Here is a 14,590-nt window from a genome sequence, read left to right as displayed (position 1 = left end):
AGGGCCACAATGGGCTGATCTGAAGCTTCGGTGGCAAGATCAAAATTTTCATGCGCGTCACCACCACAGTCACCAACTCCACACCATGGATCGTAATCGATGTCTCACTCCCAAGCAGAAACCTACATCGATTTCTTCTGCAATTCGTCTTTGTTTGGTATCGGTTAGTGGTTTTTCTGAAATTTTTGTCTGTTTCTTTGTTGGGTTATGGTTAACGATGGTCAATTGTTAGGTTTTGGTGTTCAATTTTTTTTTTTGTGCATTCGTCACTCAAAATTTGGCGATGTACAACCTCAAAGATGCATACAGTACGTTTTTGTTGATACAGTACGTTTCCATTTACTTCGCGCTGGTGAGTTTCCATTTACTTCGTTGATACAGTACGTTTTTGTACTGTTATGTAACATCCCAAAAATTACAGGCCAAAAATTTCATTTTTAAATACATTATTATAAAACCAACAGTATAAGAAAACATCCATAATATCATGTCAGGTCAAAACCCAAGTAGAAATAATCAAAACATGTTATCATAAAACAATATCAGAGTGTAATCCCAAAGATCTCATGTGCGGAAAACCATAGTGTGATGCGTTGCAATCAAGCCGACTCCTTTCCTTTGAAAACGAAGTACCTGAAACCAAAACTAAAAACCGTAAGCACAAAGCTTAGTGAGTTCCCCCATCATACCACATACCACACAATCACATATCATACATACTGTCGGGCACTTCTGGGGTGCCCGACCTACCCGGTACGGCCATTCTGGGGTGCCGACCTACCCGTGTCAAGCCATTTTGGGGTGCTGCCCTACCCATGTCAAGCCATTCTGGGGTGCCGACCTGCCCGTCGGTCCTAACAACCGACCCTCAGGGACTATTTCACCCCTACTGCTACTATCACATATATCATAACATAAACATACTATCAGACATATCTGGGGTGTCCGAACTACCCTTCGGTCCTAGCAACCGAACTTGGGGACTATTCCCCTCCTACTACCACTATCACATATAACATATCATGCCAGCATACAAACATATCATCACATACTGTCAGACATATCTGGGGTGCCTGACCTACCCTTCGGTCCTAACAACCGAACTCTACTATTATCACATATAACATATCATGGCAGCATATAACATATCAGGTAGTAGCAAACCTAGATGATTTCGGTTGCTAGGACCGAAGGGTAGTTCGGACACCCCATATATGTTTGATAGTATGTTTATGTTATGATATATGTGATAGTAGTAGTAGGGGTGAAGTAGTCCCCGAGGGTCGGTTGTTAGGACCGACAAGTAGGTTAGCACCCCAGAATGGCTTGACATGGGTAGGTCAGCACCCCAGAATGGCTTGACACGGGTAGGTCGACACCCCAGAATGGCCGTACCGGGTAGGTCGGGCACCCCAGAACTGCCCGACAATATGTATGCTATGTGATTGTGTGGTATGTGGTATGATGGGGGAACTCACTAAGCTTTGTGCTTATGGTTTTTAGTTTTGGTTTCAGGTACTTCGTTTTCAAAGGAAAGGAGTCGGCTTGATCGCAGCGCATCACACTATGGTTTTCCGCACACGAGATCTTTGGGATTACACTATGATATTGTTTTATGATAACATGTTTTGATTATTTCTACTTGGGTTTTGACGTGACATGATATCATCTAACATACAACTCCTACTGGTGGGACGACATTGTGGCCGTAGACCCACCGATAGTAGAAGGTAACTCACCTCACACTGCTGAAGTCCCGAAGACACAATCTCACACTTGCTGAAGTCCCGTAGACTCGACCCCAGTTGCTGGCTGACAGATTCCCGAACTGTCAACACCAAAATAACACCCAATTAATAACTAGGTCCCAATACATAACCATAACTCCATAAGTACATTCTTTGGGTAATTACTACATTACCCCTAACTTGGCTTATTCAAGCCCAAGGCCCAAAGTTAATTAGGAATCAAAGCCTAACACATGGCCTAATTTTCCAAATTGGGCCTAGGCCTATACATGGTCTCATTCTAAGGCCCAACATCATATAATCATTAAGGCCAAAACTATGGCCCAATTTTCCAAATTGGGTCCAAGCCCCTTACACGGGCCTTACCCTAGGCCCATTAAATTACTCTAGACCATTTGCTTGATCTTGGATAGCCTATTTAATAACCCAATCATCAAGGCCCAATAGAAAGGCCCAACAATAAACCCAAGTAAAATTAGGGTTTCACATAAAATGATGATTAGGGTTAAGTTTCCTACTTAACCCATTAAGGACTTAATCCATTAAGGACTTAATCCATTAAGGACTTAATCCATCAAGTCCAATATTGCTTAGATTAATTTCCGCCAACGATTATTATTTAATATTCCAAGTTATTAATAAGTCCCGTGTGTCTCAATTAATTCCCCAAAATTATGGTTTTGATAGCATTAGGGGTTTCCAAACCCTAATTAGGGTTCCAACCCAAATACTAGCCCATTTATTAATTTGTTGGGCTTTTAGATCAATTAGGGCTTTATTGCGCCTATTAAGCCCACTAAAATATTATTGAGCCCATTAGGGTTTTATGTCCCTTGTCCAAACACCACAAACGAGTCACCATACAACGAGGCACACCGCCACCCGACACGGCGACCGGTGGCGGCAGGAGGCGACAGCCACCACCTCATGGTGGTGGTTTCGAGATTTCTATTTTTGGCACCATTACAATGTACAAGTCGATAATACACACGCATACACACTAAAAATACACACATGCACACACACAGCCACCCCTATGGTGGCCGGTGGTGGCAAAAAAGCTATAATTGGCGGCAACAACCATGGTTGGCTGCCATGGTGGTGCACTTGTTTTCCAGCGAAACAAACCTCCCAAGCACACACATCACACACCAACAGTGGAAATACAGCTACATACACACACCACGTTGCAAAAATAACCCAGCCACCCTCTTGGCGGCGTATGTTTTGATGGCAGCAACAAATGGAGCTCGAAGGCATCACAAAAGTAGCTAACGGAGGCAGTAGACCTGTGACGACACAACAGGAAAGAAGGAGGTCCCGACGACACCTTCACGATTTGGTTACGCCCCCGACAACCCCACTGCGAAGATGCTCAATACCAAGCCAGTAGGCGGCGATCTCGTCTTCGTCGAAATGCAGCATCAATAGCGCACGTCATGGCGGTGGTTACGACCCTGGTAGTCCTCTTGGCCTTTCATGGGTTACACTTTGGTTTCGGTGGGGTTCTCCGGCCATTCACAACGTCACAGGCGGCATCAGGTAGCGGGACGGCGACTGAGGAGGTTCCACAACCCTCATGCTAATGTTCCTCGTCCCAAATTTGGTTGCCAATGAATTCTTGAGCAGTAGGAGGAGGCACAGTGGTCGGATTCGGTGGTGGAATCGGTGGCCGGAGAGGGTTCCATTGGTAGTGGCGGTTATCGGAAGTGAAGGAGGGTGGCAGCCGGGTTAACATGAAGGTGGCGACTGAATGGTATTCCTTCGGGTTAGGGTTGCTTAGCGCATATATATATATATATATATATATATATATATATATATATATATATATATATATATATATATATATATATTCCCGACACACACAAACATATTTTCATAATGGCAGGATAGGTCCCTCCCATCCGATTTCCTTTCAAAATAAATCCATTAATTACCCTTTGAACCCTCACCATAAAAATCCCTTACAACTTAGGTACACAATTTACCAAACAGTCCCCCAATGTCTTAATTATAACATATTCAGCCCTTCCACCTCATTCCTTTTTAAAATAAATCTCGATAATTACCACGTAGCCCTTGTCTTCATAAATATTTATAAAGTGAGTCCTAAACTCACGCTTTTAACCCCCAACTTCTAAAAATGTGACAATTAACTTCTCAAACCCAACACACTGCATATATAATTATTTATTTATTTATCTAATAAATAAACGAGTGTTACATGTTCTGTCTCCAATCTTCTTTTCTAGGGTTTCCATTTGAACCAAACGATCTTCTAGGTACATAACATGTGAGGTATGTCCGGTGTGTGCATGTAGACAATAGCTTGGATTAGCTGCATCCAATATTCATACAGACATTATCATCCAGGGAAACATCCCCAAAATGTTGAATGTCATCAAGCTGATTTATTGAGGAGGCAAGGGCAGTTGTTCCCTGATCAGAAAAAGCATAGTAGTTGTTATTCCATCACCGGTTCCTGCTCCTGGTGTGTGAGTTGATGCTGGGGAGCTTGGTGAAGGGCCTGCTGTATTCCATTGGTAAGTATATTATATATGACAATTTTAATAAAATTTCACGTTAAATCACTTGTTAATATTACAATTTTTTGTTTTGTAGTGAATTTCGCTCGAATAGTACCTGATGGGTTTCTTGTCTTTTTTCCATCTTACTACCTTTTGAATCTATGCATTGATTCGTATACGACAATACAGATTGGAAAAATAATTGTAACCACACAATAGGTGTCGGATACAGAGGGACATGCAAATCTTCATTTATGTTGTCATGTGTTTTATCCTTTCGGGCATGGACTAGCATGTATGAAGCCTTTGCGTGTAAATTTGGAACCTATGATATAATTTCCTATAAATCTTTTAATTTCCTTTTTCTTTTCATCACTTCGCTCGTGTTGTAGATATGTAAGCTATAGTTGCTAAATAGCCTTTCATAGATGTATATAACTCCTGGAAGTGTACAAGGCACCATTGATTAAATATTTTTTGTGTCAATCCCTTCATATAGGTTCTCTAAATGTATTTAAAAAGAGGTGTTCTAATTTTGACGTTGACCAGTTTACCTCTTATATATTACATAATTGTTTGTCACATGGGTCATTTTTTTCTTGACAATTACAAATGATGATGGAATATATATGATGTAAATGGGTGCTTTTTATGCTAACCTTCATGATGTCAACTTATCTTTTTAGTAGTAATGGAGTTAATAAGATAGAAGGAAATTGTTTGTTTAATTTTACTTTTAAACCTATGAAGCATCTTCAGTTAGTGTAAGGGATAGCAAAGTGAGACATTATATTCTTGTTCTGGAGGTACTTGCAATTCTCCGATCACATGTGATTTTGAAGATCGCCACATTATTTGCTTAAAGAAACTATGAGTATACACCGCCTTATAAGGATCCTTAATAACATCAACCCACCGCTTAAAAGCATCATAAGGACTTGCTTTAAGAAACCTTAATCACTGAAATAAGTGAGATGTAGTTTTTTTTTTTTGAATCAGGTCTTGTGATACACCAATGATGCATAGCATATAACTATAGAACCATTTCTGTTGCAGTAACCATCTGCTCAGATTAGGTGTTGTGCTTATATTAATACTAATGAATCCTTCTCAATTCAGATGAAATAAAAAATGAGTAAAATTTACATGTACAATATGGGTAATAAAGATAATACAAGGACACAACAATAAGAATATTTTCAAGAATATACCCATATATGAACAAAACATCAAGGACTCTCAATGTGTAATCAATATTCTCTGTACTTTCTCTAAAAGATTTCTTGATAAAAGACAAATACCTAGGACTATATGCTTCACGAAGCTGCAATTACCTAACAATAGTTACCTAGGAATATTAAGATCTTGTTCGGAACAACCATTTTCACCCTAATTTCTGGAGCAGTACAACTTCTCGGGTAACACTAAGCTGCAACTACTTAACGGTGAGATTATGTGCAGGAAAATGGGGTGTGTAAGTGTGTTGGGATATTATTCGAAGGAAGGGGGGGGAGGGGGGGGGGGACTTAAAGCTGCTAAACTAAGCTCCAATATGTTGACCGTACTCTTTCTTTTTTGTTTTATTTTTCAACAATTACCTAATTACCTTTAGATTGGCATGTATATTTCTTTTGTGAGCATTAAATAGTTGTAGCATTGTAATTCAACATCTACTCATTATTTAACAAAATTGCAAAAATGGTCCCTGTGGTATGCATTTTTTTTGGGGTTTTAGTCAAAATCTCGATTTTTTTTGGATTCGTGGTCCTTTTGATTATGTTTGCTTGTGATTTTGGTCGCTTGAAAAACTGAAAAGACTAAAATGCCTTTCTGATATACTTTTTATGTTTTCCCATTTTAATTTAAAGGAAAAAGAAAATAATTAATTAATTTGGGCCCACTTTCTCCCCCCCCTCTCTCTCTCTCTCTCTCTCTATTTAGGCCCATATCCTTTTTACCTGATTGTCTTCTTCATCAAAACATACACACACTAAGATTAAAAGACACACACACACTGGTAGCGACAGATGACTCCTCAAACTCCGGTGAATCCTTATACTCCGACGACAATGAGGCCACAAACTCCTCAATGCGAGTCGAAGAGGTAGGAGGCTGGTGTTTTGCGGTGGTTCAATGACGATGATGCTGCTCATGGAGGTTTATATGCTCCTGCTACCGCAACACAAACAACATCGACCCTCTTTAGCCTCCTTTACTGCTGCCATCTCCAATGTGGTTGTTTCTCATGTTCCTGATCTGCCATCCAATTTGCCATTGTTTGTGGTTACCAATCTAGTTTCTCTTTCATTTTGGTGACCCCAACTGCAGATGAAAACTCTGAGCTGGTTATGATATGGTTTCTCCGTCATCGAATTGTCAGCCACCATAGGTTATGTGAGGAAGAGGGTGCAGGGATTTCGGTGAACCAAGAACAAAACACATATACATACACCTACTGTCTTCTCCAAACAATCCCAATCTTTTAAATCACGAGTCTCCTTCATCGACTTCTTAAGGTATGCAGATGTTTGTAGGGAAGACAAGATAAGGAGGTATGCAGATCTTCGTTAAGACCCTTACATGGAAGACAATCACCTTGGAGGTTGAGAGCTCCGACACCATTGATAACGTTAAAACCAAAAATCAAGATAAGGAGGGGATTCCACCTGATCAACAGAGGTTGATCTTTACAAGGAAGCATTTGGAAGATGGGCGAACTTTGGTTGATTATAACATCCAGAAGGAGTCCAATTTGCACCTTGTTCTTCGTCTTCGTGGTGGTGAACTCCGTAAGTTGAATTAGATAGCTCTGTTAGTGTGCTTTTGTTATGGGTGTTGACTGATTTTAGTGGGATACTATAATAGAACGATTTTACCCTGTTTTCGATGCTTGATGTGTTTGGTGTTTATTATCTGATCTTGTATACATGAATGTTGCTGGGTTACTAAGTATTTTCGTGTTATAATTTTAACAGGTGAGGGAGAAAGACAAAGTTGGGTATATGTGTGTGTGTGTGTGAGAGAGAGAGAGAGAGGTGGGCCCTTCTTATTTTTTTTAATTATTAAAATAAATAAATTAGTATTATATTTAAAAAGAAATGAAAGAAAAATGAAAAATAAATACTCCAAGGGTATTACAGTCATTTCACTATTCGGAGGGACCAAAAATGCAATGAAACTAGCTCAAAATGACAACGAATCCAGAAAAAGGTTTGGACTAAAACCCCAAAAAACTACATACCACAGGGACCATTTTTGCAACTTTGTCATGTTTATTTTGATCAAACCCGTTTATTACACGAGCTATCTAACCTAGTATATCCATAATATTTTTAAACTATCCTTCTCCAACATCAAAATTCAAGTCAAAACAAGAATGTATGTAAAATTTTAAGTCATCCAATGAAGTTAGCAATTCACAATAGCAACAAGATACCTTTCATATGAGTATAACGATGATTGTCTCTACCAAATTCGTATTTTCGCCACTTAATTGACTCAAAATCGTGAAGCGGACATATCAGTTTACCCTCTCTATGACCAAACATTCAATGATAAACCCGCGAAACCACACTAGATTATATATATTGCTTAACATTTTACAAGGAACACCCACAAGGGTTGCTTCACCATCAAATAAAACTAAGTGATGCGTCTTTCGTCGAACGTTGGAAGCAATATAAACTCTCTAATGATAGGATTGCAAACATTATAAGCAACCTTATCAGGAGCACCAGATCATCCGAATAACCCATTGCAAGAAGCCTTACTTTTGAGTACATCAAACTTGATGGTGATTGTATATATACATGGTTTTGTAACTTCCACAAGAACCATAATATATTTTACAAAGATTCATTCTAAATTTGGGTGTTAGGGCTTCTTGCAATGGATTGTTGTATTGTTGTATTGTTCATGGTAAGGGTGTTTGTTAATCCCATTAGTAGAGAGTTTCAATTGCTTATGAGCGTTCAATAAGACCATTTCATTACATTCTATCCCGAAAATGAAGGAACCGTTCACTGTGAATTAATTGTTAAGTGGTGGATATAATGTTTTTGTTTGTTCTTTTTTTATTTTTTATTTTTTCAGTATTCATCAGATGTTTGGCTGCAGACACGATAAGTAAACTCACATGGTTGGCTTACGATTCTCAGCCAAATAAGTGGGTGAACAAACGTCACTTATATCAAGATTCAAGCCGAAATTATTTTAACGCGTATGAATTGTAATCAAGGTTGTCTGTGAATGGCTTCTGCATTGCAGGTTCCAAAATTTCACATACATCCTTGTTTTTGACTTGGATTTCGATGCATGCAGAAGGATAATAAAATATGGAATAAGGTTTAGGGTTTGGAACTAAATGGAAAATAGCTGGTGATTAGGAATTTATATTTTGCTTGCCGACCAATCCTCCCTTCTCTTGTCGATCTCTGTTTATCGACATTCTTCCTTCTACAATCCTCTCGTATCTCCTAGGTGAGGCAAAAGAAAAATAGTAGTGGCAGAATAGTAGAATAGTAGAAAAAAAATTCTATATTTTTTGCACACAATTAGGCGTTGCAGTTGCTACTACAGGCACCATAACAAACCGCCCATGATTTCCTTCTCTTCTTCATGTGCCTTCCCGCTATCAACTAGCATCCATCAACCTCCAGCTTATAATAGTTTATGATATAAGGAATACTTTCCTTTGTATAATATATATATATATATATATATATATATATATATATATATATATATATATATATATATATAAGGAATACTTTCCTTATTCTCATCTCTCTTGTATCTATATATACGGGCTTTCATTAAAGAGAAAAGGGCATCGAGATTTCACTACCTTCACTTCCTTAATCCCAACCTATCTTTTCATCTAACTTTGCATCTTTGCTAATAATGATTCTTTCTGTGATATGATCATACATTGTTTAGGCTTAATTTGGATTCCTCAATAAAGCTTTACTCTTTTCTAACATGGAACATTAATCATGTATCCCACACAACCAAAGACCTTGAAGTGTCCCATGCACGTTAAACATGTTGATGTTGGAGATTTTTCTGATAAAACAATCATTGTGTTCAATGTCACGTGGTGTGAATACGTTATCAACCTCAATTTATCTAATATATTGTATATTCCACCACCTTTTATCAGAATGGGCAATTGTCTCTTGTAGTTGCCTGAGACTGAGCTTTATGGTCAAGTCACGTACACTATATAATATATATATGAGTTTTCCCTTCAATGGTAATCAATCATATTTCGCTGCCACTGTGTACCTGTATCCTTTTGGTGTCAACCAATTTCACGGAACGCATGAATTGTTCATTGTGATCGGTTAACCATCTTCCCACCTGTCATGTGATCCGAGCAACGTAGTCTTTGTACCAGATTTCATTTTCTATTGAAGAGTTCAATGTTTGAGCTCCAAATTCGTTGAATGTCAAGGTGACATCTCACAATAGGAGAGTATCATCCATTGAATCACAACCTAGACTTACCACCACATTCAGATCTCTCATTAAACTCGTCATTGTAGATGTACTAAGTTCCTTTCAATGCTACATAATACGTATTAATTATTCCCTAATTAATTTATGACAATTGTAATTTGTAGCACTTGTAATTTCTTTACATGAGTTGTTCATGAACCACCACACATCTCTACCATTGTCTTAAGTAAGAGTATCTATATTTTTCTATTCAAGATTCAACTAAACACACAACATAATTGAATTGTATGGTTATGATCAGCCTCATAATCTTTTCTGTAACTTTACATAGTTTCTTTAACCGGCTGTCCACATGACTTCATCTTCTTAGCCATCTCAAGAAACCTATAGACATAGCTATTTATAGCTTAACTAACATGTATTGAATTTAAAATGAGAGAAAACTTATATCCTCCAACATACGCCTTAGTTTTTGTTTTTCCTCATTAGTACGTAACTTTTTGAAGGTTAGTTTGTCCTCATTGCCTAAGTACGTAACTATATAAATGTTAGTTTGTGCTCATTGCCTAAAAGTTTATTAACCCGTTTCAAGTTGATGATGTGGATCTACAAATGGTGGCTGTCTGATCGTCTGGATAGTCCACACGACCCCATGGAGAATGAATCAGTAAATATATCAAAATAGAAGAAAATACATCATACATAAAATTTATAGCATCGCTTCTAAACCAACCAACAAATATCAATAATCAATAAATCAGAGAATTTAAGAATTAGCTAAAAAAGTGGTTAAAAAGCTTTCCACCACTTCATTTGAATAAGGCTTCGTAACCCTTCTTTACTTTGTAACAAAGCGATGTGGGACAAATAATAGGTTTTTCGTTTGCCTTTGCTCAGTTTTCACACATCGGTTGTGAAACAAAACATTAGAGGTACTAGGAGTGCTCCCCAAGCCATCCCCATCACCATTACAGCAATACCCAAACTGCAACTCCGTTGGATGGGTTGAAAACTACCTTGTCTTCCGTATAATCCTCCTCTTTTCCTTTTTATAAGGTTTAATTTGTGCATAAAGGTATTAGTTTTCAGATTTGTTTTTCTAAAGATCTTTTTAATAATCCTGGTAAAAAAACTACTATTTGAACTAAAATACATCTAAAGAATAACATTAAAAATGTGACCTATTCTTGAAAAAAAACCTCACAAAAAGAAAAACATTCTTCTGAACTAAAATACATTTTATAGAAAACTAGTGGTGCACCCGCGAAATGCGACAAACGGAAAATAGGGTGGTGATAATTCTTTCGGTAGATTGTTTCATTTTGGCAATTTTTTTTATGATTATTCGTTAGTGAATAGTTTGTTTTAAAATTTAGTATTTAACAAAAGAGGTCTAAATAAATTGTATTGTATATCATTTACCAATGTTAGGTGGATGTTTTTTTTTCACCGATAGGATAAATCAAAAGAGCAAATCATATTTTAGGATTTGAACTAACGCGGGTGTGTGTCTAAACTCAAACGGAAGGATTTGGACTAACACAAGTGTGTGTGTATGTGTGAACTTAAACTTATGTCTGAAAATAGTTCTATAAAACGATTTTGAGAAGAGAACCTTTCTACAAATAAATTTCTAAATGTTTTAGGTCAAGAATGTGAACTCGGTCTCATTCCATCTTCTTGTTTGATTGTTGTGTTGAGACCGGGAACATTGTTCTCTGACCTAACTTAAGTTTAAAGAAAGAAGGAACGATGTGACATGTACAGTCAGTCGTAGCTCGAAAAGAAAAGTACTTCCCAATATGCCCGTATTGTTTTGTATGCTATTTATGCAATTGATAGATATGCATGTTAGAATATAGGCTAAGGATCTAGTATAAGAATGCATGCAAGATGGAATGCTTAGGAGAGATGCCATAATTTCCCTATATAGATGGTAGTTAACTACTAATTGTAGTCTATGTTAACATTGATTGGTTGTTACATGAATGATTGGTTGATTTGCAATTATTACATGTTTCTTGTTTGGTTTTTTCATTAAGGTATGGTCATTTATTCGAATGTATATCTCATTCTTGATCGTGTATAAGTGTGCATTCATGAATCAAATTATTGATGTTAACATAAACTTCTTTGGGCATAAGAGTGGTGGGGAATCCTAGTGAGTCTAGGAAGAATAGTGATATGTGTGTATACACGTACATGTATGTTAGAAGGTTTAGTAGGAGCTTTGGGAAAATTCTTGGAACAAGTATAGATATGTGTGGAAGGTAGTATGGGCCCATACTATGGGAAGCACTTGATACGATCTTGGTGTAACATCCAAAAATTTAAGACTATGTTCTTGAATTGATAAAGTAAACAAATCAAAGATGATTTATGCAACTTAATCATCAAGTGATAATCATATCATTAGTTGGTATGAAGTTTATAAGTGAAAATAATAGCATTTTAGAAGTTAAAGAGCCAAAAGTATCAAGTGCGTTAAGTAAGTTGACCAAAGGGTTAAATTAATTAGTGGAAGGGACTACCAAAGTTATGGAATGCATGAGGAAGGACTAAATATGTTGAATAACATGATAAAAATACAAGAATGTAATTAATGGTAAAATTGACAAAAGGCATGAATTAGAAAGACCAAATGTAAAAAAAAAAAAAAAAAAAAAAGGAAATAAGATGCATGCACTCTTCATTCTCCCATGAGGTCATGTTTTGAAAGGAAAGAACTCTCTAATGGAGTTTTTTTGTTCTTGAGAGCTTCTAGGGTTTGATTCATGTGAACGCATTCACGCAAAAGGAAGAGGAATCAAGGGTTTAGCTATAAATCCTTCTCCTCTCGCTCTATTTTTTAGTTTGTCATTGGGAATTGAACCCCAATGTCGATTTTGGCTTCAATTAATGGTTAGGGCTGGGTTCTATAACCTCCTTTAAGTGGTTTCAATGGTTATAATCTCAATACAATCATCCCATTGATGGATTTCATGATTTGGGTAAAAAGACAAAACTGTAAAATTGGTCCCTGTGGTATTTAAAAAACTTTTATGGTCCAAAAAGTTTTCAATTTGTATGGATGGTCCAAAATCAAGAATTTCCTTTGGTTTTTATCCGTAGAAGACTTGAAAAGACTGTTTTTCCCTTTTTATTTCTTTTATTTTTTTTGTATTTTTTATATTTTCTTTAATAATTTATTAATTAAAAAATAAAAATGAAAGAATTGGGCCCACCCTACCGATACTCTCTCTCTCTCTCTCTCTCTCTCTCACACACACACACACACACTCTCTCTCTCTCTAGAAAGAATCCACAAACACACTCCACATACGAGCACAATTGATGATGAACACACACTCCATAATCAATTTGCAAGTGTGTGGTTGAATACTCCACCCAACAACACCGGTTTCACCGATGAACTCCACCGCCAACCACCCTCATCCACCACAACCCTTATCGAAAACATCCTTATCATCTCCCTCATCGGACGTTAAGTGATTCACCCAGATGCTATGCCTTCTACTTCTTACTTCCTCTGATTTCGATCAAGAATTGATTTCTGGAACCATTTTGGATTTCGATCAAGAATTCATTTATGAAACAACCATCTCTCCCATCTACAACTCGACGAAGACGATGGTTGAGCCGCCCGTCTCTCTCTTTATCCAGCAATTTTGTTCCAGCTCTCTGATGGCAGTGGCGTTTAGGGTTTCAAGCGATGGTTTGCAAACTAGGGTTTCAGATCCACCACCATTTAGGGTTTCAAGCTATGGCGGCGGAAACAAAGAGGGAAAATGGATGGTCGATGTATCTCCAACTTCCTGAGAATCGACGAGCACCACCAGCGGCACATCACAACTTCAGATCCAAAGTTTTTTTTATTGAATGTGGCTTGTTGTTGATTTCTGGATTTAAAGTTTTTTTTTCGTATTTTTGTTTTCTTTGGTGTGTATGTATGAGAGATAAGAGAGAGGTAAAGATAAAATAAATGGTGGTGGTGGTGGTGGTGACAAAGAGTGGTGGTCGACGGTTGCGGGTCGGTATTGTTGGTGTGTGAAAGAAGAAAGGATGAGAGGAAGAAGATGATGGTAAGAGAGAGAGAGAGAGAGAACATGTGCGTGGGGTGGGCCCGACATATATATATATATATATATATATATATATATATATATATATATATATATTCTTTTGTTTGTTTTTTAATTAATAAGGTATTAAAACAAATAAAAAAATATAGTTCAGCCCCTTAAGTTCAATTAACTTCTTTTGATGACAAAACTAATTCTTAATTAATTATTAACCAATGTTAATTAAACATATATGATTTATCTTTTAATATATTAGTCTTATAACATATTAATAAACCATAATCACCTCTTTCTATATTAATAAACCTAATTTATAAAAGAGAAATTAAATATCTTCCTACTTTCCTTCCTACATATCTTCCTACCTATTTCAAATTATGACAAGTGTATTAAAATATCATTAATCTTATCTAAAAATGATACATGTCAACATTTTTACATTTTACCTAATTTATAAAATACTGTAAATTGAAAACGTATTAACCCTAAACTCACAACACACTGCACTTCCTTTTCCTTCTAATCTCACAAAAGATTGATATTTTTATAGTAAACTTTTCACTAAATGCTAATTAAATATAATATAAGTTATAAAACTTTTGAGTGTTAAATCATAATTAAGAAAACTTTTGAGTTGCATTAGTTAAAAAATAGGGTTTCAAATGAATGTGGTTTGAGGAAGTTAAAAAAAAGGGTTTCAAATGCATGAGATTCAAAAATACATGAAATTCAAGAAAAAATGTTAGCTTTATAAGTATGTATGAAGGTA

The sequence above is a fragment of the Lactuca serriola genome, chromosome 1, assembly GCF_051521515.1.
Source record: "Lactuca serriola cultivar US96UC23 chromosome 1, Lser_US96UC23_V15, whole genome shotgun sequence".
In the NCBI taxonomy this organism is placed as follows: Eukaryota; Viridiplantae; Streptophyta; class Magnoliopsida; order Asterales; family Asteraceae; genus Lactuca; species Lactuca serriola.
Note: the sequence above shows the minus strand (reverse complement) of the source record.